Raw genomic sequence first — 23,014 nt, 5'->3', positions numbered from 1 at the left:
GTGTATCGCTCACCAAGCTTTCTGGAAATTGGGCCCAGAAATCAACCACTCTTTGATCTCCCCTTATCTGCCCAATAAAGCGCTTCGTTCATCATCCGCATCTCTGGCCAAAATTCCTAGAATTTACAGAGCCAGAGCAGGAGGCCGTTCCTTCTCTTATAATGTATCAAAGTTGTGGAACACTCTTCCTCTGTACATGAGAATTAACTCTAATCTATCCAGCTTCCATAAACAGCTCAAAACTTTTTTGTTTCAGTAATTTAGAACCCCCTGTTTTCCTTTAATGGCACTTTTTCAGTCTTAGCGCCTGGACGCCTGAGGGCAGCTGTAGCGCTCTATAAATCCTATTTTCATTTCATTTCATTTCATCAAAGGTCTAAGGTCTATGAGGCGCATCATGAGTGCAACTTATATGTTGTCAATGAGGGAATCATGATTACCTTATGTTAATTTTCAGTTCCACAAAGCTAGGCACAGAGTGGTGGACATCCACCGCGTATGCACACTGTTAAACGAGCTGTGATTGGAATTAGAATTTTCCATATGAATTTATGTGAGACTTGAGGATCTCAGTGGCAATTTTGGGCCCAAAGTCTGTGCAAGGCGCGCCCAGAGTGTCACACCTTTACTTGTCCACTGATGTCTCCAGAGGAGGAGGTCAACACTACATGCTCCCATGCTTACCACTGCATTAACCTTGCCCATCCGTTGGCGGCTTAGACCTTACCTTGACTGCGATCCGCACACTTGTCACCAGCTCTGGAACAGTGCATATTCTTCATATCAGTGCTTCCAGCACCAACTAGAGCAACCGGAAAAGAAAAGACAACTCATTGGAAACTTTATTGTATCCAAAGACATTCAGAGCAGAAATAGAATTGCAAGACAATTCAAGACACACTTTTTTCAGCCAGTCAACTTAAGCTTCATTCGACAAAAAAATTCATAAAAGCATTTCACAATTAAACCATTTACCACAAATTTTAAAAAGGACAGTGCAATAAAATATTTGTTAAAAATAGGTTAAGAACATTATAAACAAAACATTTTTTTAAAAGAAGACCTGGCAGGAGTGACATGGCGCGTTGGTAAGATTTGCAGCAGCCTACAATCGTCATTTTACTTTAAGGAGCTTCGTTCTGAATCATCCACATCCATCTTAAATAGTTTGCCAATGACCCTGCATACACTACTGAGGGATCAGTGCACAATATTCGCATTGCTACATTTGACAGGTGTGTGCCCATGTTCCTGCCAACCGGTAACAGCCAAGCTTTGAGTGGAGCAGCATACTCGGGGCAAACAAATAGTACGTGTGCATATCTTTCTTTAAACTTTGTGCAGTTTGTGGCATTTATGGTCGGCTGCAGCAGCCATGTGGCTGTAAAAGACTTCCAAGGTAAGCAACCTGCTCGAAACTGAAAATACAGTTTGCGATCTAATGGATTAGTGATTCCATCCCAGTACTTCTCAAGGCGCGGTCTTGGATTTGCTTGTAAGAACATTACTGGCAGTGTAGCAGCGTCACTAGTTCCGTTTGCTTCTTCCACAATCAGTTCCCAGTACCTTTGCTTAATTCGTTTTTTTTGGGGGGAAAACCTTTATTGTGCGATCAGAAGCATACAAATACGGGCCTACAAATAATCAGGCCGGCCACGAAGCATTATGAACGCACATGAGCTACATTGAAGTTTCCCGGCAGTCATCCAATGGTATACAGGCAAGCAATCAAACATTAATAGACCAAACATGACCGCTAGAAGCAGGATTGAATAAGGTTAATTTTATAATATAATAGGAAGTATAGCAGGATCAGTTGCAACTTTCAGCATCGGAATGTCCATGGCGGGTTATATGTAAAGCAGCGATACAAAGGGGCATTGAGAAATGTAGATAATAGCAGCAAGAGACAGGAACCAACTTATGGAAGCCCCGTTTCAGATCAGTTCTCACCACAGCCCGCCACACACCCATCACCACCTGAATGCGTGCTGACATGGATCAGGAGAACCGGAGCAGCAACCTAATAGCATCCACTATACTAACCTAAATAAAGAGAAAAGAAGGGAGGGAGGAGTAGAGAGGGGAATGTCAAAAAAAGGGAAAGAAAGAACGCGGTGCCACTGCGCTCACCCCACGGCGAACAAGCAAACAGAACTGGAGGAACCACTATCGGGGCAAGCCATGTAAGACATGATATATGTGCAGCCAATATCGTGAATGAGGGAAAGCGAACCCTGCACCACCAGCTAACATTCCGTGGAAGACAGCGCAGACACAGCGTCCCGATAAAGGGATACAAAAGAGCCATAGAACTAAAGAAAAAAGAAAAACATACAAAAAGATCCCATCCCTCCCACACCACCCTGCACCCCTGCAGAAGGCTACGGCCTATCCCCCCAGCAGCGTGCCTGTCGCCCTAAATAGAACCCGAAATATAGAAGAATCCGAGAGTAAGAAAAAGAGCACAACAGACCAAAAGAAAAAGGGGAAGGGTAAGGGGAAAGAAATCTAGTGAGAGAGGAGATCTGCAATCGAACATTCAGCTCCAACCCCCCACCTCAACACAACTGAAACCCACATCAAAGCGAGAAAGACACAACCTCAAACATCAGGAACAGGAAAAGGAGTCGGCCATCTTGTCACAGTTGCGGGTAGTCCTCATCTACGTACAATAATCAGTAGTCCGCCGAGGCAATTCTGTCTCACCCCTGTCCTTTCCTGATCATAGCTTTCGTACGTAATAAAGTGGTAGGTAGCAAACAGTTCGGCATGGAATGCCCACAGGATCGAAACAGGGCAGGCAAAGGGTGCAGTTCAGAGGGCCCCAGTCTCAAACAGCAAGGCAAGCAGTGGCTGCGACAGATCAGATCATCAAGTAGGAACATCAGGAGCAGCACATAGACTGGGTGCGGCCCCGCCGTTCAAAGAAGCAAGGTGACCTCTGCAGGGCAGCCATGAGCCCCCACCAAAGCAGCTCGGATCAAACATCTGCCAAGCCCCCCAGACAGACTGGACTGGACGGGCCCCGCACATGGTCGCCACAGTAAAAGCTTCCTGGATATACGGGGCCACGAACCTACAGTCTCGTAGAGGCACGGCGGCAGAAATCTTCGCAGTAGCCAAAGGGGGGCAAAGCAGCACACACCAGCAGTCGAGCCGCATTCATGGGGGACGGGCCAACAGGAACGGCGGCAGAACCGCTATCTCGCGTAGCAGTGTCGAAGGCCATGGCCGCACGTAAGGAGCATAGGGCGGCAAAGACATCACCGATCGTGGGCTCACGTCCACAAGCCTCAGCCATCGTGCAGTTCGACAAACCAGGTTCGCCGCCCCGAGCAGGTCCGGGACCCGGGGCGCCGGCGGCCATCTTGTCAGTTCAGTAAGGACTCTCCGCTCCTTAACTTCTGGACTGGGCTTTCGAAGAAGGCCCACCGGAGTCTCCTCGAGCCCCAGCAATGGCAATCTTGGTGCAGAAAGATGGGCAACCAAAAAAACAGGGGTCGCCGGCGCCACCGCCACACGGGCGCCGCCCGCCGAGTCCGGGCGGAGGGCTTCAAGATGGCCGGACAAGGCAACAAAGGGGCGGACAAGCCTCCTGTATGGTCTACCCCCGTCCGAGGTGGTCCGCGCCCCGCCACAGAGCCCCCGGGCAACCAGACCGGGCCCGGTCAGTCGCCACCGGAACAAGCGCACAACGGCCTCCTCAGCCGGCCCCCCGCCTCCACCGGGGCCGACGTCAACACCCCACTCCGGCCGATCCTCACAGGCGGGTTTCCAGCCTGCACGCCGCGGAGGCTCATGAACAAGCAAGGGCACAACTCCGGATCAGCGGCACCCAGGAGCTCCCGGGGCGGACGTAAGTGCCAGCAATGTTTCACCGTCCCATATTTAGCCGATTGTGTCTCCTTGGGGCAGGATGAGGTACAGGATATGCGTTTCAGGCAGGAAGGTTGACTGAGCCGAGCTACAGTGCGGCCATCACGGTCGCGAGCTTGGCTGCTCCCCCTAATTCGTTTTTTTGATGGAAACTCAGTTCTACTAGGGGCAGACCACAATAGCGGCATGCCCATACTGGTTAGTGAGGTTCTAATGTCACGCAGCCAGGTTATTTTGTGAAAGTGGTCAGCCTTCATTATGTCATTAAGGCCTTCTGCAAAAATCGCCTATTCTGGTGTGGACCAGATTCTGCGCCAGTAAAGAATGGGGCATAGTCTTGCTAGGTCAGTTACTGCCTTTCTGCCCAAATCGTAACGCAAGGGGAGCAGGGGGGGTACTTTAGGGTAGACTTGTAATCCCTCTTAAAAATGTGTTCTCCGATACAGCTAGAGAGCGCAAATTTTCAAAGCGCCATAGCTCGGCACCATACAGGGATGAACTCAGTATCTTAGTGGTGTAGTTCTGCAGCAATGGGGTGAGAGGCTTAGTCAGTGATGACTTAAATTCCTTAATCATGGCACCGGCCAGTTGTCTGTTTTAAGGCCATGGTGTCAATATGCGGCCTCCAACTTAGTCCTTTGTGTAAGGTGATGCCTAAGTGAGTAAATGCATCGACCTGCTCCCGCACAGTGTTTTGGATTGGGTATTTGATCTACATGAGAGAGAATGCAATATAGAACTCTAATGAAGGTTGAAATCGAATGTTTTAAAGTTGTAAAACAGTCATAAAGGTTGTGGGATAAAATAATGTGTGCACCCAACAAAGTGTGTTATTTGTTATTTTTAGATAGACCCAAATGAAGAGTCTGTGACATTGCTAATAAGAGATTTGGGTTCCATTTCAAGATGTCTCAAAACAAACAAAGAAGCCTTTGAGGTATTGACAAGGTATTTTTGTAATAACTAAGTTGATCAAGAAGGCTTCTCCAATCAGTCATTCAACAGCCATTTGTATAGCGCGGCTAATCACCTCGAGAGTATCCAGGCGCTGGGCTTCTGCTGCTGAAGGTGGGATCAGTCGAACAGCCAGGTCGTGAGTCCCTTTCAGAATTCTGGGAGGGAGGATGAGGTTCTGTGGTGCAGAGTAAGGTCATTCCAGGACTTGCCAGCGAGGTAGAAGAAGGCACATCCTCCACTGTTGCTACGGCAGACCCGGGGAATGAGAGCGAGGGAGGCAGAGCGGAGGTGTCTGAAAGATTGGTAGTAAGATCTAGTGGAGGTTGATGTAGGCTAGTCCTTGGTCTTTGGGGGGGGGTTGTAGGTGTGTCAGCATCTTGAATCTGCATCTTTTCTGGATGGAGAGCCAATGGAGCTTCTTTAGGTGGGTCTGTTTGGGGAGGTTGAGGATAAGTCCGGCAGATGCAATCTGTGATGTCTGGAGTCTCTTAATTAGTTAAGTGGTGATTCCTGCATAGAGTGGGTTGCCATAGTCCAGCCGGCTGGTTACTAGGGCCTGAGTGATAGGTTTCCTGGTGTCGATGGAAGACATTTAAAGATCTTATGAAGCATGCGAAGGGTGTTGATGTAGAAGGAGGAGACTGTATTGATCTGGCCATTCATGGTGAGTTTGCTTTCCAGGATGATGCCAATGTTGCAGGCATGGGTGGTCGGGTGGGTGAATGTCCGAGTTCGGTGGGCCACCAGGAGTCATTCCATGGGAATGAATTGTTCCTACAAAGCCTCACTCAAATGTTTAGATTGTGAGCTCCTGGTAGCTCTTCAGTTACCTGTAAGTAGCTTTCCAGTGTACATCTAAATCAACCAAATTAAAAGCTTCTACATGGTTGAAATAATATGTTTATACCAAAACTAAAAAGCCTGTATTGGAGACAAAAAATGTGTGTATTTTCAGAACCCATAAGCAGATGTGTCGAGAAAAATGGATGAATTTCAAAAATATATGAATTTGAGTGAGAAAAAATAAATGGTGCTAGGCAGATTCATTATTAACATTGTGCCAGGGGCATTTCACCTATGGCTGTTGTGTATTACCCATGTAGAGGCATTCTACATTGACACAGCATTTTTACATTACTGCTAGCGACCGTGCCTGATGCACTGAAGTGATCATTGCTGGTAATCTTTGCATAAGGGGGCCACTAAATCTTGTCTGCGGTAATTATTATATATTTGATCTTACTATTAGCCTGGGAGGATTATTGTTGAACATAAGTAGCACTTATTACAGAAAAGGTTGGAGACCCCTTGTTTACAGAGTGTGCAGGTGCTTTGTCATGCTAACATTTGTATAATTCTTAACCTTGCAGCCATCCCCCAGCCCCAGAGAAAGCAGAAAGTAGTTACAAGCAAAAGCTAGAAGTTCCCCTTGGGTCATGCAGGGTGAAGCATTACAAGCAACTCTGCTAGGACGTGGAGCAGACCAGAGAAGTCACAGTTCAATTGTTCTCTTCCCCTTTCCTCTTTATGACTTTTTGGATTGAGTGTTATGTTCACTCGCTTTGAAAGACATTAGGGGGCATAGATGGCTACTCTACTGGCATCACTCTCACAGGTTAATCATTTTGAATTTGTTGTTATGTGATATGTTTATTCAGACTAAATCTGACATAGATTGACTTCACGTGGTCCCAATTTTGAATGCTGGTTACTGTCTAGTAAGATAGTCTCACCCGTACACATGCAGTACTGTTTCCATCAAGAAAATTGTGGGAATGCAGGATGGTAGGATTTTTGCTGTTGGCTGTGAATGTTCTAGAGTTTTTTTTGTCACATAAATAAATATGACATTGAGTTTCTTAGCACTATTTCGACATTTGCTTGACATCCTGGGTAAGAAAACATCATATGATCCACATCACCCTGGATTTTTCTTGGGTCACTAGCTTTCAACGCAGCTGAGTTAGTAGGTTTTCCTAGGTTCTTCCTGACCCCAGCCAAAATTATGCAGCTACCCACATCTCAAGAATCAATGTAAATTCAAAACAAAATTCTTGATGTTTCCATGGTGCAATATTGGGCATTTCCTGATATGGGTGATACCTCTACTTCGACCATAAGTGGTACCCTGTTTTATTTGTAAAGTGTTGGAATGCTTGATGGCTGGACCTTTGCCATTTCACAAAACTTTTGAAACTTTTGTGGCAGAGAAGTATAATGAAATGCTGGGATTTTTTTTAAAGTTTGATGTTTGCAGGGCATTATCGGTAAGAAAAGGTAGTTTGACGGATGTTTCATCTTCAGGCAAATATAGAGAAGTCTCATCGCTGCTCCAGGTTTCCGACTGCTGCAGAAACAGAGGGGAGAGGGGCTCGTTCATACTCTCCAGTGCAATGCTCATGAATGTATCTGTTCTGGTTTGGCTCCCCTCATCACAACTTGTAAATCAAGTATGCTCATCTGATATTATGGATAATCCTGAATTCAGAGAGGCATGAATAATCCCTGCACCTAAACTCTGATTCTTGAGCATATTCCGAAAATGCGTAGCTTTCCTTAATACCCATTTATTTTATTCAATAGATTCCAATTAATACATGGTTGGAACACAATGAAAAATCAGAAGCCGTAGCTTTGTGGCTGGCTCTGGGTGTCACATGTATTTGAACAGCCTGCAACCATTACTTATTCTTGTACCCGGAAAAGTCTGATGAACATAAAGGTATATAACTTTTGAAGATCGGCATTCAGTTCATGAACTTGCAGGCGAAGACATTGTCACCTATTACCTTTTTTTGTTACTTATTTATTCTATGTTTCATTTCAACAATTAGGTGCTTTGGGAAGATCTTGAGTGATGTGCACTCATAACCCTTTTGCTAAAGTGTTGTTCTAGGTTTACCCATTTTCTTCACACCTCTTTTCCCCACAAACAGCAAAAAAGATTAAATATTGCCCACCACATGTAAATAGAAGTGGTAAAAAAAATTATTAAAAAAACATAAAAATAAGACACACTTCTAGCACCTTCTTCATTCTAATCTGTGAAACATAAAAAAATAAAGATTTCGGATGGATACATGGAAAAGCATTTTCCTCAGGAACCAGATTGGATCAGGAGAATTCTTCGGCAATAGTAGAGGGTGCTGTGTAGCTCCTCAGAGACTCCAGCCTTCCCCGGAACTGACGGAGCAGTGCTGTGTATAAGTGCCAGCCCTGAGCACTGATGGGAACTCCTTTCTTTCGTCACCCATCAAAGTGGACCTGGAAGTACGCTTTCACTATTGTTGGTGTTCTGGTGATTTGTCATTGTCAAGGCGGACGAGGTAGGATTGCGGGGCCTTTGTTTTTGTTTGCTATATATTGCATTAGTGTATGCTCTCTTCGGATGGTTGTTTATAGTTCGGTGGAGCTTTTTGCTCTGCGTACATTTTCCCCCTTTTGTCAGCATGTCTTTCCTGGAGGTCGCCTTCTCAAGAAGGGCTGTCCGACATGTGGGTGAGGGCCTGTTGTTTCGAAGGGATCAGCGTCTGAACCTCTCTTTTGTATTGTCAATGCTCTCTCCTTAACACCAGATCTCTCTGCAGACATTCCGTTGATATCTGGAATTTACTGTCTGACTCTAAATTATCCTGCCTATTTCGAACGGAGACTTGGCTTGGAGAGTGCTCTGGCCCTGATTTGGCAACTGCTATACCTCCGAATTATACCATCTTTAGGAGAGACAGAGTTGGTGGCAGGGGAGGGGGACTGGCTCTGATTGTGGATAAATGTCTTCCGTGCACTACGTTTCCCGTGGATAACATCCCGGGTTGTGAAGCCTTAGGTTTTACACTTGGCCTATCGCCTCGTCAGACGTGCACAGGGCTTCTTATCTATAGAGCTCCTGGGCCCATTGGCTCTTTCTTTGACGACTTGCAGGTGGCGCTTTCTGTGCCCTGCCTGAGATCGGTTGAAGAATGGGGGAGTCAGGTCCTGGGACGTGGGGCTAGCTGGACCATTAATATAACTAAGTACACAGATTGCCAGCCACACACTTACTTAAATCCTCTATTTTTGAGGGAACAAACCATAAGAGACTTCCTGGTTCGTACGGGTATATCACTCAAACCCTTTTATTATTTATTTGTTTTTTGTCTTTTTTTAAGTATCGATGTATGAAAGGGACACCTTATCGTTTTGTACACCTTATATACAATTATTTACAATTCGCGATTATTTACAACACAAACACATACACATAACTAGTTGTATTATACAAAGTTAATTGCTCTGATATATATACACTCAAATATTCATACTACGAAGAAAAAATCATCCGTAATTCCATAAAGACCAGAGTCAAAAGTATAAACTTGATGACAATCATAAATCAATGAACTACAGTTGAATGTAGGCAGTTCAAAAAAGGAAAAATAGACTTCAAATTAATTCATTCAGTCCATTCAACCAATAAATGGCTGATCTTTTTACGCCAACGCGTTTCGAATCCGGTATGTCAACTCTACGGATTCTCATCAGGGCTCTGTCTTAATACGGGATATCTGTTGAACCAGCAGCCGCCGGTCAAGGGTAGGGTATTAGTTCTGACTGAGTTTCTTTTCTTTTCGGGATCTTAATGGATCATGCTCGTGATCCTACGTTTCCACCAAATGGGAGTTAATTTTCAGTCTTGTATTACAGCCTGCTCTGAGGGATTCCTCGCTTGGGCTGTTCGTGTTCTAATCGGTTGCAGCGGTAAACGCTTTCTAACCATGTAGGCACCGCTTTCCTCAGTCCTTATTATTTGCGCTTGCTTTCCTTGAACAAGCTGTGACTCGGCATCTAGCTCTCATTCACTTAGTTTGGCAGCCAATAATAAGGACTGAGGAAAGCGGTGCCTACATGGTTAGAAAGCGTTTACCGCTGCAACCGATTAGAACACGAACAGCCCAAGCGAGGAATCCCTCAGAGCAGGCTGTAATACAAGACTGAAAATTAACTTCCATTTGGTGGAAACGTAGGATCACGAGAATGATCCAGTAAGATCCCGAAAAGAAAAGAAACTCAGTCAGAACTAATACCCTACCCTTGACCGGCGGCTGCTGGTTCAACAGATATCCCGTATTAAGACAGAGCCCTGATGAGAATCCGTAGAGTTGACATACCGGATTCGAAACGCGTTGGCGTAAAAAGATTAGCCATTTATTGGTTGAATGGACTGAATGAATTAATTTGAAGTCTATTTTTCCTTTTTTGAACTGCCTACATTCAACTGTAGTTCATTGATTTATGATTGTCATCAAGTTTGTACTTTTGACTCTGGTCTTTATGGAATTACGGATGATTTTTTCTTCGTAGTATGAATATTTGAGTGTATATATATCAGAGCAATTCACTTTGTATAATACAACTAGTTATGTGTATGTGTTTGTGTTGTAAATAATCGCGAATTGTAAATAATTGTATATAAGGTGTACAAAACGATAAGGTGTCCCTTTCATACAGCAATACTTAAAAAAAGACAAAAAACAAATAAATAATAAAAGGGTTTGAGTGATATACCCGTACGAACCAGGAAGTCTCTTATGGTTTGTTCCCTCAAAAATAAAGGATTTAAGTAAGTGTGTGGCTGGCAATCTGTGTACTTAGCTGCCTGAGATCGGAGCATTGTATACTGCTGGGGGACTTGAATTTTCATATGGACATTGCAGCGGATCCTGACACGATTAAGCTGCAGGATATTGTTTCTCCGCTAGGGCTGGTTTCTTACATTTCCAGCCCCACCCATAACAAAGGCCATACTATTGATCAAATTTTTTCTACCATGAAGATTGATGTGTCTTTGCCGCTCCCAGTGTTATGGTCTGACCATTTTTTAATTAATTTTAGTATTCCTTTTTTTGCTATGACTGGCCAAAGAGTGCAGAAAGATATGAAACGGCCAATGAGGTCATTTCATTTAGTCACGGCGGAAATGTCATCCGATGCTCTCCGCCGACATCCCTGTGGGCTTACGGATGACCTGGAGGAAAACCTAGACTCTGTTCAGAAGTGGCTGATAGCCAGATTTGAGGAGCTAGCCCCGGCTAAGCCAGCTAAATCCACAGCTAGTCATGTTTCTGCCCCTTGGTTTACCCCTTCTTTAAGGAAAATGCATCAAGATTGTAAAAAAGCAGAAAGAGTGTGGCGGCGCAAATATGATCCGGGTGATAAACTAAAATATCGGGTTGCGATCAGGCTTTATCACAAGCACATCTCTGATGGCAAAAAAGTATATCTTGAGCGCAGAATTGATGAAGCGGAAAACATTAGTAAAGAACTCTTTCGGATAGTAAAAGAGTTTGTTTCCCCTTCCTCATGCTCGCCATCTCATTCTCATTCCGAAGTTTGGATCAGCCAACTTGGGGAGTTTTATGCACATAAAATTAAGGCTATCCAGGACTTTTTCCCGGATGTGGACCTTATCCCAACGGTCTGTAAACCGACCTCTCTCCCCTTACCTGTGGAAGAGAATTGTCCTGTGCTTTCGTTTTTTCCGCCTTTGTCCTCTGCCACCTCTCTTGATCTTTTGTCCCGGCTTCAGTCTGGCTCGCCACTGGATCCCTGTCCAGCGAAATGCTTGGGTAGAGTAGCGACGGCAGTTAACATCTTGCTTAATCCGCTGCTTAATCTCTCCCTGAGTACGGGAGTGGTTCCTTTGGTGTGGAAACATGCTTTGATCTTGCCGCTACTCAAAAAGCCTACTTTAGATCCCCTTGTTCATGCTAACTATAGGCCGATCTCCCTTCTTCCTGCTCTGGCGAAGGTGATTGAGAAACATGTGCAGCTCTCTATTACCAACTTTATTGAGAGCAACAACATCCTCCATGATTCTCAATCGGGCTCCGGGCTAATTATAGCACGGAGACAGCCCTTCTTGAGATCACCGAAGCCATTAGAGAAACTCTTGACCTCGGGGGAAAGGCTATTCTGGTTATGCTTGACCTGTCCGCGGCTTTCGACACCATCCCCCACGACGGTCTCCTTTTAAGACTCTGGGAGATCGGGCTCCGTGGGACGGTGTTGGACTGGTTTAATTCTTTTTTGTCCGGCCGTCGACAGGTGGTCTGGGCACCTCCGTTCTCCGCTGAAATACCGCCGCTAGAGGTGGGGGTTCCTCAGGGGTCTATCCTGAGCCCCACCCTTTTTAATATTTACATGGCCCCTCTGGCGGCGGTAGCGGAGGCCTTCGGTGCCCAGATCATATTGTACGCTGATGACACTCAGCTCCTTTTTACGTGCAAGAAGGGAGAGGATTTTGATGGCGGTCGGATCAAAGATTGCCTGGGCGCGGTCTTTGACTGGTTTCAGCGGCACAGCCTGAAATGCAACCCCGATAAGTCGGAGTTGCTTTTCTTCGGGTGTCCACCCGATCCCTGCTGGAAAACATGGTGGCCTCAGGACATGTCTCCGCCTGATGAGGTTTCTACAAAAGCAAAAAACCTTGGTGTGTTGTGTGATGACGGCCTCTCTTTCAGACCCCAGATCATCGGGCTGTCTGGGAAATGTTTCGGCATTCTGAAAATGCTTCGGAAGTTTCTTCTGCTGCTGTCCCTACAACACAAACAAATTATTGTCCAGGCGTTAATAGGTTCGCGATTGGATTATGCGAATGCCCTTTATTTAGGGCTGCCTAAATATCTGCAGGCCCGTTTGCAAATTGTGCAGAATTCGGCGGCAAGAGCCATCTTTGGCCTTCCGTGCAGGGCAAAAGCATCCGATTCTCAAAAGATTGCATTGGCTGCCTATTTCTAAAAGAATCACATTTAAGATCTTGACCCTTGCTTTTAAGGCCCTTCATTCTATTGGCCCTAAATACATCAGGAAGCGCATGGCCTTTTATGCGCCGAGGAGGACGCTACGGTCGGCCTTGCTGGCCAAAGCCGATGTTCCTCCTATCAGATTCACCCGGATTAGAGGTCGCTCCTTCCGCTATTTGGCTGCACGTTGCTGGAATGAGCTTCCTGTCTCCTTAAGGAAAGCGAACAGTCTCCTCTCTTTTAGAAAGGAGCTGAAGACTTGGCTTTTTTCCGTATGATTCTTAGTGACCTCTGCGAGTAGCTGTGTTGTGTTTTCTTTGCCTCAGTTCTCTTTGCCAAAGAGCTGGGACACCCCTCGGGGTAGCCGTGCGCTATAAAAGAGACATTACATAACATAACATAACAAGGTCCCCACTGAATCAACAAGGCTCAAGCCTTGTCATGACTGCAGGAAGCAGATATCCATCGCAGAACTGTACAAGATATCTGGGATGCTTGGACTCCACCACAACTCTTAAATCGTACAACATATGTGCCTTCCTGAACCCCAAGGGGATTTGGGACTGAGGGGAAATGCCACGTCACCACACACACACATACACACACACAAAGTCACAGTCGATACTTGGATCCTGCCCCAGTCAAGGGTCTGATTGCGGTATCAAGGCTGCTCCCTTGAAATATTCACTTCTCTGTTGAAGTATTCCAAAATTTGGAGTCTCGACAAAAGCACAAGAAAGCAAAGAAATTGGACCAAATCCTGCTACTCCAAGTCTAGAAAGATAGCTTCAAGATAAAATTGAATCCCTTCAATGTCTTCTGCATCCAAACTCTTCCTGTTATTGGTCTCATCACATCCATAAATCCCCTGGATATTGTTGAACTCACAGTAAATAGCTTCATTCAAAGTGCCCTTGCTGAAGATTTTTGGTGCGATTCCAGCTTCTTCCACCAAGACGCCAGGGCCCTTGTATCTGCAGGGGTCTCCAGTTAAACTTTAAGTCGGTCTGCCCACCACCGACTGCCCCTGTGGGGCTTGCTGCCTGGCCCTTACATGGCATTCAATCCAGCAGGGTCAGAAATCTTCTAAATCTTTATTCTCTTCTGCTACAGCTACCAAGCCGTTTTAGTTTGCCCTTTCAGGCTCATACCTGCCAAGTAAGAGGCAGAACATGGAATTTCCTTGGATGGAGATCCATCAAGTCGAACAAGTGGATCTTTAAAATTGTTCAAGGGGGCTATGCTCTGCTCACCATTTCCAAACATCAGAATGACTTTCTGAGGGGCACTCAGCAATTCTGAGGCAGGAAGTCAACCTTATGTTCACATGTGTCACTGTAGGAGTTCTCTGAAGAACAGAGATTTCAGATCTTTTCTTTCCCTAGACCCGCTAAATCTCTTTCTGAGAAAGGATACATTTAAAACGTTCGCATTGGCTCACAGCCCTTCAGCACTGGGCCCAGGCAATTGGATGGTGTTATTGGACTTGCATGACATGCATTTCCAAATACCTGTACTGCAGTCCCACAGCCACTGCAGTTCAGTGTAGGCCAGGAACAATTTCAATTCACAGTGCTCTCCTTCAGTCTTACCTTGGCCCGTTCACTTGTTCAAGACGGTGATGGCTGTGGTTGCTGCTCTATTTGGAGTTCAAGAGAAAACATTTTCTCATACCTTGCTGACTGACTATTAAAGGCAATCACCCCCAGACAGTCAGTCATAGACCACCAACAGATGATGGATGTGACGAGCGGAGCTGCATATAAGCTCTACAAATTCGTTGTGACATCCATTTCCTTCTTTCTGTGCACTCAGAGGAAAACCCAGAGCACTGCTTCTTATTCTTCACTCTATGAAGTGACTTATTTTCTCCTCAAAATGTACCAGTGTGCAAGGGAACATGTCACCCCCTAAGAATACAGGAAGAATACAGGGTTTAAGCCTTATAGGAACTGTTGCAAACAGATGTTTGTGCTATATCCTCACTAGATGTGTCTCTGGTGTTTGGGGTCAGCACCTGGCTCCAAGGCTTCCGACTTCTCCTAGATGAATACAAAGGCCATCAAATAACACAAAGCTCTAAGTGGTGAAGTGGCAAGTGGTCCTTCTACAGGTCGGAGATGATAGTGTGCAGATCATCTTCAGAGTCAAAGTCTTTGGGTAAGTCTGGACTGAAATGCTGTTCCTCTCCTGATGAACGTTTAGAGATTTTTGAGGCCCATCTTACAATTCTTAGGATTGTTTTTAGGATCGTTTTTATGAATTTGCTTTTGATGTATTGAGCAAGTATTGTAATTTAACACTGTACAACTATTTACTGCTTCAATTTGTTTTTCTTTTTGAAGCAGGCTGGTAGGGTAAAAGCAGGAGGAAAAAAACACTGTGGAAACTTTTCTGATGGATACATCTGCCTGTGGATTCCTCACCTTTTGAATATCCCCTGCACCAGCATTACACAGAAATTTTTCCTAGCTCTCTGCTCCGGCGAGGTTGCCATAGCGTCATGGCTCCGCACGCGACTCCGCATGACTTCACTGGAGCCATAAGAAGACCACGTTGGCGTGTTTACGTCAGTTCCCTTTTTTCCGCGCTGTCGACGCTAACAGACTTTCTAGGACTCTCCTATCTTTCTACCTGATACTTTGTTTCTGATTTTGCCATGTCTGCTCAGAGGAAATTGGGTTTCAAGCCCTGTAAGGAATGCGGAGGTCATATGTCGAACACTGATCAGCATGATGACTGTCTTTGGTCTCTTTCATCAGATCACTACGTCGAAGGCTAATCATCCTGCAGGAAAATGAACCCAAAAGCATTGAAGGAAAGAGAAGCCAAACTTTATATGTCTAAGGTGAGAAAGGAGAAAAGGGGTCAAAAGCAGTTGAAGTCGAGGTCGTCGACTTCGCATGCCTCGAAGAGAAGACATAAGAAGAAGAGGCATGGTTCTCAACGTCGTTCGCTGAAGCCTCGCGCTTTGAAGTCACCTTCTCCGGCTTCTCAGCATCGTGTTAAGGACTTTGTATCTCCTTCACCATCTGAGTCTTCGCAGGTGACTCCGGACCGTTCTCCTTATATGGGCACTTTGGCGCAGTCTCCGGCGTCGTGGAAATCTCCAGCTTCGGATGGTACATCGAATTCGGTGGATGATAAGACTCCTGCTGCTCCTGTGACTCCACCTGTGACCCCAGTGGTTCCGACTCCGGAGGTTCCTCGTTCGGAGGTCAAACTAGCGCAGTATCCTTCGTTCCTGGCTCCAGGTTTGGATCCATCGCAGTTTTTGAACGCAATGTATGGAGTATTTGCCAGAGCCTCATGCCACTCTGGTGCTCCTTCGGGTCCCATGGGTCCATTGGCATGTAAATCGGGTGTGCCTCAGCATTATCCTCCGGCCCACTTTATGCCATATATGCCGATGACGCTATCATGGCAGATTCCAGCGCCGAGGATGTCGACACCATATAGGCAGTCCCCGGCTCCATCTGGTGTCCCTTCTTCATGGATTTGTTCGTCGCAGGTTGCTGTTACGGATCCGCCTTCTACGCCACTGCCGGAGCTGTCGACGCCGCGAATGGCACCACCGACGCTGCAGCCGAAGATGCGCTCTAGAAGAGAAGCGCAAAGGTTGGTTGAAGAAGAGTAATACCAGGCTGGTGACATAGAGGAAGGTGAAATTTATCAGTCTGAGGACTTGTTTGAAGACTTGTGTGAGGCTAGTGGACTGGATGTTTCACCAGAAGGGTATTTTGCATTACAGTAAGTTTCTCCTTCAAAGGATGTCGCGCCTTATCATGTTGTTATTAAGAAGGCAGCTGAACTATTGGATTTCCAGCTTCCTATGTCTGAATATAAGCCTAATCTGCTTACAGAGGTGCTTCTTTCATCTTCCTCTGTGGTTGAGCCTCTCTTGCCTTTTAATGATGCCCTGACTGAACTGATACTCGAGGTTTGGCGTAATCCTCTTTCTGCTCCTGCTGTTTTTAGATCTGTCTCTAGGAGATATAGGCCAGCACCAGGGGACCCTGAGTTTCTTTCTTCTCATCCTTCACCTCAGAGTTTGGTGGTTCAGGCTTCATGCTCGAAGCAGTCTGTGGGTTCCTTTCCTCAAGCACCGGCTGACAGAGATTCAAAAAAGCTTGATCAATCTGCAAAGAAAGTTTTTCATCAGCTAGTATGGCTTTAAAATCCACAAATGTAACCTATTTGTTGGGCAGATATATTCACTCCCTTATGGACTCTGCCAAGCAGATTCTTCCTAAATTATCTGATGAAGACCGGGGTAATTTAAGTGAAGTTGTGGTGGACTCTCAGGCTGCTGCTCGCCCAGTTATCCAGTCGGGCTTGGACACAGCATATTCAGTGGCAAGGGTAATAGGTGCATCCGTTGCAACTAGCAGACATGCATGGTTGAGGTCTTCTGGATTTTCACCGGATGTGCAAGATGCTCTTTTGAATCTTCCCTTTGACAGCTCTAAGCTTTTTGGGGAAAAGGCTGACTCTGCTTTGCAGAGGTTTAAGGATAGTAAGGCCACAGCAAAATCCTTAAGATTACAGTCTCAGTCAAGAGGCTATGGTTTCAGAAGGTACCGTGGTTTTGGGAAATCATCCTTTCGTTCCAGTCAGTCGCAGCAGCAGCAATTAATCAGATCGGACCTTTGGGTTTTAGATCTGGTAGAAAATGGGTACGCCCTTTGCGTCAGGGAATTCCCTCCTCCTTACCCTTGTTGAAAGGGGTTTTGCACAGAGGATCATTTGCTTCTCCTTCAGAAGGAGGTTCTTACCCTATTACAGAAAGGTGCGATAGAGGTGGTTCCAGAGCAGGAACGGGGTCAGGGGTGCTATTCCCGGTATTTCCTGATTCCCAAGAAGGATGGCAGGTTACGTCCAATCCTGGACCTCCGAATTTTTTATCTGTTTCTCAAGCAGGAGAGGTTCAATATGCTTACCCTAGCACAGGTTCTTCAGGTGCTGCAACAAGAGGACTGGATGGGGTCCATCGACTTACAGGATGCGTATTTTCATATCCCACTCCTGAAGTTGCACAGGAAGTATCTGTTTTGCGGTTGGGTCTCAACATTACCAGTTTGCTGTCCTTCCTTTTGGTCTTACTACCACACCTCGAGTCTTCACCAAGGTGATGTCAGTGGTTGCTGCCCATCTCAGGAGGTCGGGAATCCCGGTTTCCCTCACCTGGACGACTGGCTTTTGAAGGCGGAATCCCCTGAGATGGTGCGTCATCATCTGCAGGTTACAACCCAGCTGTTGTACAAATTGGGTTTTTCGATAAATGTACCCAAGTCTCACATGGTGCCCTCACAGCGCCACCTGTTCATAGGGGTGGTACTGGATGCCACTGTGTGTCGAGCTTTCCCTCTTCCACAAAGGATTCTCGACATTCAGGATATGATTCCCTTGTTTTACAATTCAGCGGCTGTTCCAGTTCTGACAGTCCTTCTGCTCGGTCTGTTCGCTTCCTCAATCCTGCCGGTCAACCATGCACGCTGGCACATGAGGGTGCTCCAGTGGTGTCTCCGCAGGCAGTGGTATCAGTACAACAGAGATCTCAGGGAGTCTGTAAAGATCTTCAGAGAAGCTGCAGCGGATCTATCTTGGTGGAGCGTGGAGGGCAATCTGTCTCAAGGAAAGCCCTTTCATCTTCCTCCATCGGTGGTCACAGTGATAACGGATGCCTCTACCTTAGGGTGGGGTTCACATCTGGGAGATTTGGAGATCAAGGGTATTTGGTCTCCAGAGGAAAGGTTGTTTCACTTCAACCTTCAGGAATTGCGGGCGATACGTTTGGCACTGAAGGCCTTTCTCCCTTTCTTTTGCGGTCAGTCGGATCAAGTCCTGATGGCCAACACTGCTGAGATGTGGTATGTGAACAAGCAGGGAGGAGTAGGGTCGTACCGTCACTGCAGAGAGGCGCTGCAGCTCTGGTCTTGGGCTCAGGATCATCAGATTTGCTTGATGGTAAATCATCTGGCCGGGGTGCTGAACGTGCGTGCGGACAGTCTCAGTTGATAGTTCTCCGCCGACCACGAGTGGAGGCTTCATCCAAAGATAGTTCGTCACGTCTTCCAGACGTGGGGAACTCCCCAGGTGGACCTGTTTGCCACTCTTGAGAATGCGCACTGCCCGTCATTCTACAGCTTCCAGTTTCCGAGACAGGGAGCGTTGGGGGACGCTTATCAGTTGAGTTGGAGCTTGCAACTCCTTTATGGTTTTCCTCCCATACCCTAGATTCCTCTGGTTCTGAGGATGATTCGCCAAGACCGAGCCCAAGTTATATTGATTGCCCCGGATTGGCAAAAAAGGGTGTGGTACATGGACCTTCTTCACCTCTCGTCTCAACCCCGCTCCGTCTCCCTCCCAGGGCAGATCTCCTCTCTCACATGGAGGGGCAAGTACTTCACCCGACCTCCAGAGCCTGCACCTTCATGCCTGAAGATTCAACGGGGCAACTTGAATTCTTTTTCTCTCCCGTCCGACGTGGTGGATGTTATATTATCGGCCAGGCGACACTCCACCAAGTCGGTCTATTCCTACAAGTGGTTTAAATTTGTTAAGTGGTGCGGAGAGAAATCTGTTGATCCATTAAAAGCTCATCTTTATGATGTTCTTTGTTTTTCTCTTCATTTGGCCCAGCAGGGTTGTGCTGTGCCAACTATTAAAGGATATTTGTTGGCATTGTCGGCATATTTGTGTTTACCTGATCAACCTTCTTTATTTAAGTCTCCTATAGTCTTAAGATTCATTAAGGGGCTGAGAAACATGCTTCCTCCCACTCCTTTTATTATGCCCCAGTGGGATTTGAATCTGGTGTTAACTTTTTTAATGGGTTCTACGTTCAAACCTACGCATCGTTGTCCATTGAGGCTTTTGATATTTAAAACGGTCTTTCTGGTAGCTATCACTTCAGCCAAAAGGGTGAGTGAGCTCCAGGCTTTGAGTTCAAAGCCTCCTTTTCTGACCATACATGCTGAAAGGATGGTCCTCAGAACCAGGGCTGCTTTTCTGCCTAAGGTGGCGACTCCCTTTCACCTTGGTCAGTCCATTACCCTTCCTACTTTCTATCCTCCCCCTCACACATCCAAAGAGGAGGAAAGACTTCATCGTTTCGATTCAAAGAGGGTGATTAGCTTCTATTTGGAAGGAACAAAAGACTTCCGTCAAGATGACCAGCACTTTGTTGGATATGCTGGTCCTATGAGGGGCAAGGCTGTGCAAAAGCGCACTTTATCCAGATGAATCATCTTGTGCTTCAAGATATGCTACTCCCTGGCTGGTAAGGAGCCTCCTGTAGGCATTCAAGCTCATTCCAACAGGGCTAAATAGTCTACTTCTGCTTTGTCCATGGGTGTTCCTGTGTTGGACATCTGTAAAGCCGCAACTTGTGCCTTCCTCCACACTTTCCTGAAGCATTACTGCTTAGATTCCGAGGTGAGGGGGATAGCCATTTTGTGCGCTCTGTTTTGAAGGACTTTTTGGTATAGAAGGGTGGACACCCTCCTCCTGGTGAGGTACTGCTGTGGGATTCTATTCATAAGGTGAGGAATCCACAGGCAGATGTATCCATCAGAAGAAAACGTTACTTACCTTCGGTAGCAATTTTTCTGGTGGATACAGTATCTGTCTGTGGATTCCTCACTGACTGACCCACCCACCTCCCCGTTGTCCACCCTTTCATACCTTAAAAGATGAGGTACTTTTTGTGATGTTTTTTTTTGTGTACTCAAGACTTTATTACCTCTATTTGTCCATTGTTGACTTATTTGAAATGTAAGCTTTCTTATCTCATTATACACTGAGTGTATTTGTATGAATTCTGTGTACTGTGTATATTTGGTCTCGATGGTCGGTCCGCCCGTTTGCCTCTGCGGCACGGACAAAATGGGTGGAACTGACGTCATCGCGCCAACATGGTCTTCTTATGGCTCTAGTGACGTCATGCGGAGTCGCGTGCGGAGCCATGACGCTATGACGACCTCGTTGGCGTGTAGACGCTAGGAAAAATGTCTGCGTAATGCTGGCGCAGGGGATATTCATAAGGTGAGAAAATCCACAGGCAGATACTGTATCCACCAGAAAAATTGATACTGAAGGTAAGTAACCTGTTCTTTTGTACTCTTTGGGGACTCCATCTTGGCAAAGTTGACATTCTAGTTTGTGAAGTTGGGGCGAGGCTGTTGGAACTCATTCACCTTTATAATGAGTACTTTAGCGTGGACATTCAGTGGGTGTGCCGCTGGCTTGTCAAAGGCAAGTCCATCTGTAACTGCAACTCCAGCAGTGCCAGCCAGGCTGCCCATTTTCCTTCAGAGTAAAAGGCGAGGTGAGTATATGATGAACTGCTCATCTCTTTTTAGCAGGCAAAATGTGTTGAAGGAATTGGTAACTAAACTGAGCCAGGTGAAACCTATAAACTAACCCTGGGTGTAAAACTCCACTCCGCTCTTGGAGTTTGCGTATTTTTGGCAACTCGGCGTTGCCTGAAAACTCCACAACGGAGCAGAGTTTTTTTGTGTTCGCGTGCCCAAAATGCGTTTTCAAGGCCAGGGCAACTTAACCCGTGCCTGCAATCACCAATGAAATTTCCCATCCATTCTCAAGCACCACAATATTTGCTAGCCGGCCGCCCGGCCCCCCGATGGTTTGCGAACACGTCATTTGGGCACTCCATCGGACTTCTGGCTGAAGTTTTGTAAAGAACGCGATCCCGAACACGCAGAATCTGCAATCTGGCGAAGGTTCGCTCTCAAGCAGCATCAAAACCTTCTCAAAATGATGATTTTGATTAAACAAATGTATTTATTTATTTGTAATTTTGTTTGAGAGGAAGGAAGCACCCCAGACTTTCCAACTTCCTGTTCCTGTCCAGCAGGCTCCTCCAAGTGCTTTTTCAGTCTTGTTTTCATTTGGATTTGGACCTGGAAAGATCACTCTTTGTGTCTGCTGCATAATATATCATTGGATTTGAGGACTTTTGAATTTGAGATTTCACAAGTAAGTTGGAAAATTGGGGTTTGATTGGGGCTTTGCATCTAAATATTTTGTACTTTTCATAATTTTTAAAACATGTATTGTGGTGGGTGGCCTGTAGTTTCAGTAGGGGCCTTGTTGTTTCTTTGTAAGTGATTTCCCTTCTTTTATAAAAGAAACATGTTACACAGTTCACTACATTTTCTCCAACTTTTGAAATCAATTTGCAATATTTATTTAATTCACTAGCCCAATAGTCTGCCAAAAGACCTTTTTTCATGTGTGTTAAATAAATGCCTTTGTTGGATGTGTGTGGTTGTAACTTGCAAACCTTTTTTAGTCCTGTGGTTTTGGCATTGTTGCATTAAAGTGGTGTTAATTAGCATGCCTCCTTTGTCTGGCCAGTGTGTGAGTGTGTGATAATGGGCCAGCATTTGCCTTGGCTGAGCCTCCCCATGTGGACAGGGATAATTTTGTAATGTCCATGTCCAACTCCATATAGACTTGCTTGAGTTCATAGTTTTCCAGCCTTCCTGCTTGTTGTTGTTGTGACTTCTGAGTTACCATGTGGCTGGTGACCATTTTGTGGTGACAGTTAGTGTGCTTTACTGCTTTTTTCTTTGTTCCTCTTGGCTTATTGCTTCCAACCATTGTCAGCTGCAGCTCCGTTACATTTGTATTTTTTTTGTTTTTCTTTCCTATCCTTCCTTAGTGTACTGTACAGTACACCAACTATAGAAAGCCCTTGTTGTCAAAGTCTCACAAATGTCTACACTGTATTGTTATGTTTTTTTAAATAAATGAGGTAATACATTTAATAATATTAATAACACTTATTATATTTGTTTGTTTGTACTAGTAGTAGAATGCCACGTTCCACTGATGTTCTTCTTGCTTCTTTGCTTTGAGGTGTACAAAAGAGGAGGAGACTACATCACCCATTGTACTGCCAGACAGAAGTACTGCTGCGCACGACGTCACGTGACATGTGATCACAGGCATCTCTTCAACTTGTGCCCCTGCGTGCTGCTGATATATTCAAGATGGCCCCAAAGAAGGATACCGGGTCTAGTACCAAGAAAGTTGCCAGTGAGAAGAAGGCACTGCCACTTACCAAGACCGGTATGTCGCCCAAGACCTTTTTGGGCAACCAAAAATTGCGCCTGCTGCAGCTGTGTCCGGAGAGCAAGCTGGGAGCAGCACCCCCACATCAGTAGACCCACGTCACCAACCTAGGCCCAAACCCATATCTGTCTCAGAGGCAGCCAGTCTAATCACGAGTCCAACGCCGACGAGTAGTGATGTTTAAATTGACTTATCGTTATCGCAAAGTACTGCACAATCAATGCAGGAAACTCAGATAAGTGGGCAACAACGGCACAATAGTAGTTGTTCTTCCCGAAGTAGGAGCAGTTCAGGAG

Source organism: Lissotriton vulgaris, chromosome 1_1 (assembly GCF_964263255.1).
Source record: "Lissotriton vulgaris chromosome 1_1, aLisVul1.2, whole genome shotgun sequence".
Lineage (NCBI taxonomy): Eukaryota > Metazoa > Chordata > Amphibia > Caudata > Salamandridae > Lissotriton > Lissotriton vulgaris.
This window is presented reverse-complemented; position numbering follows the sequence as displayed.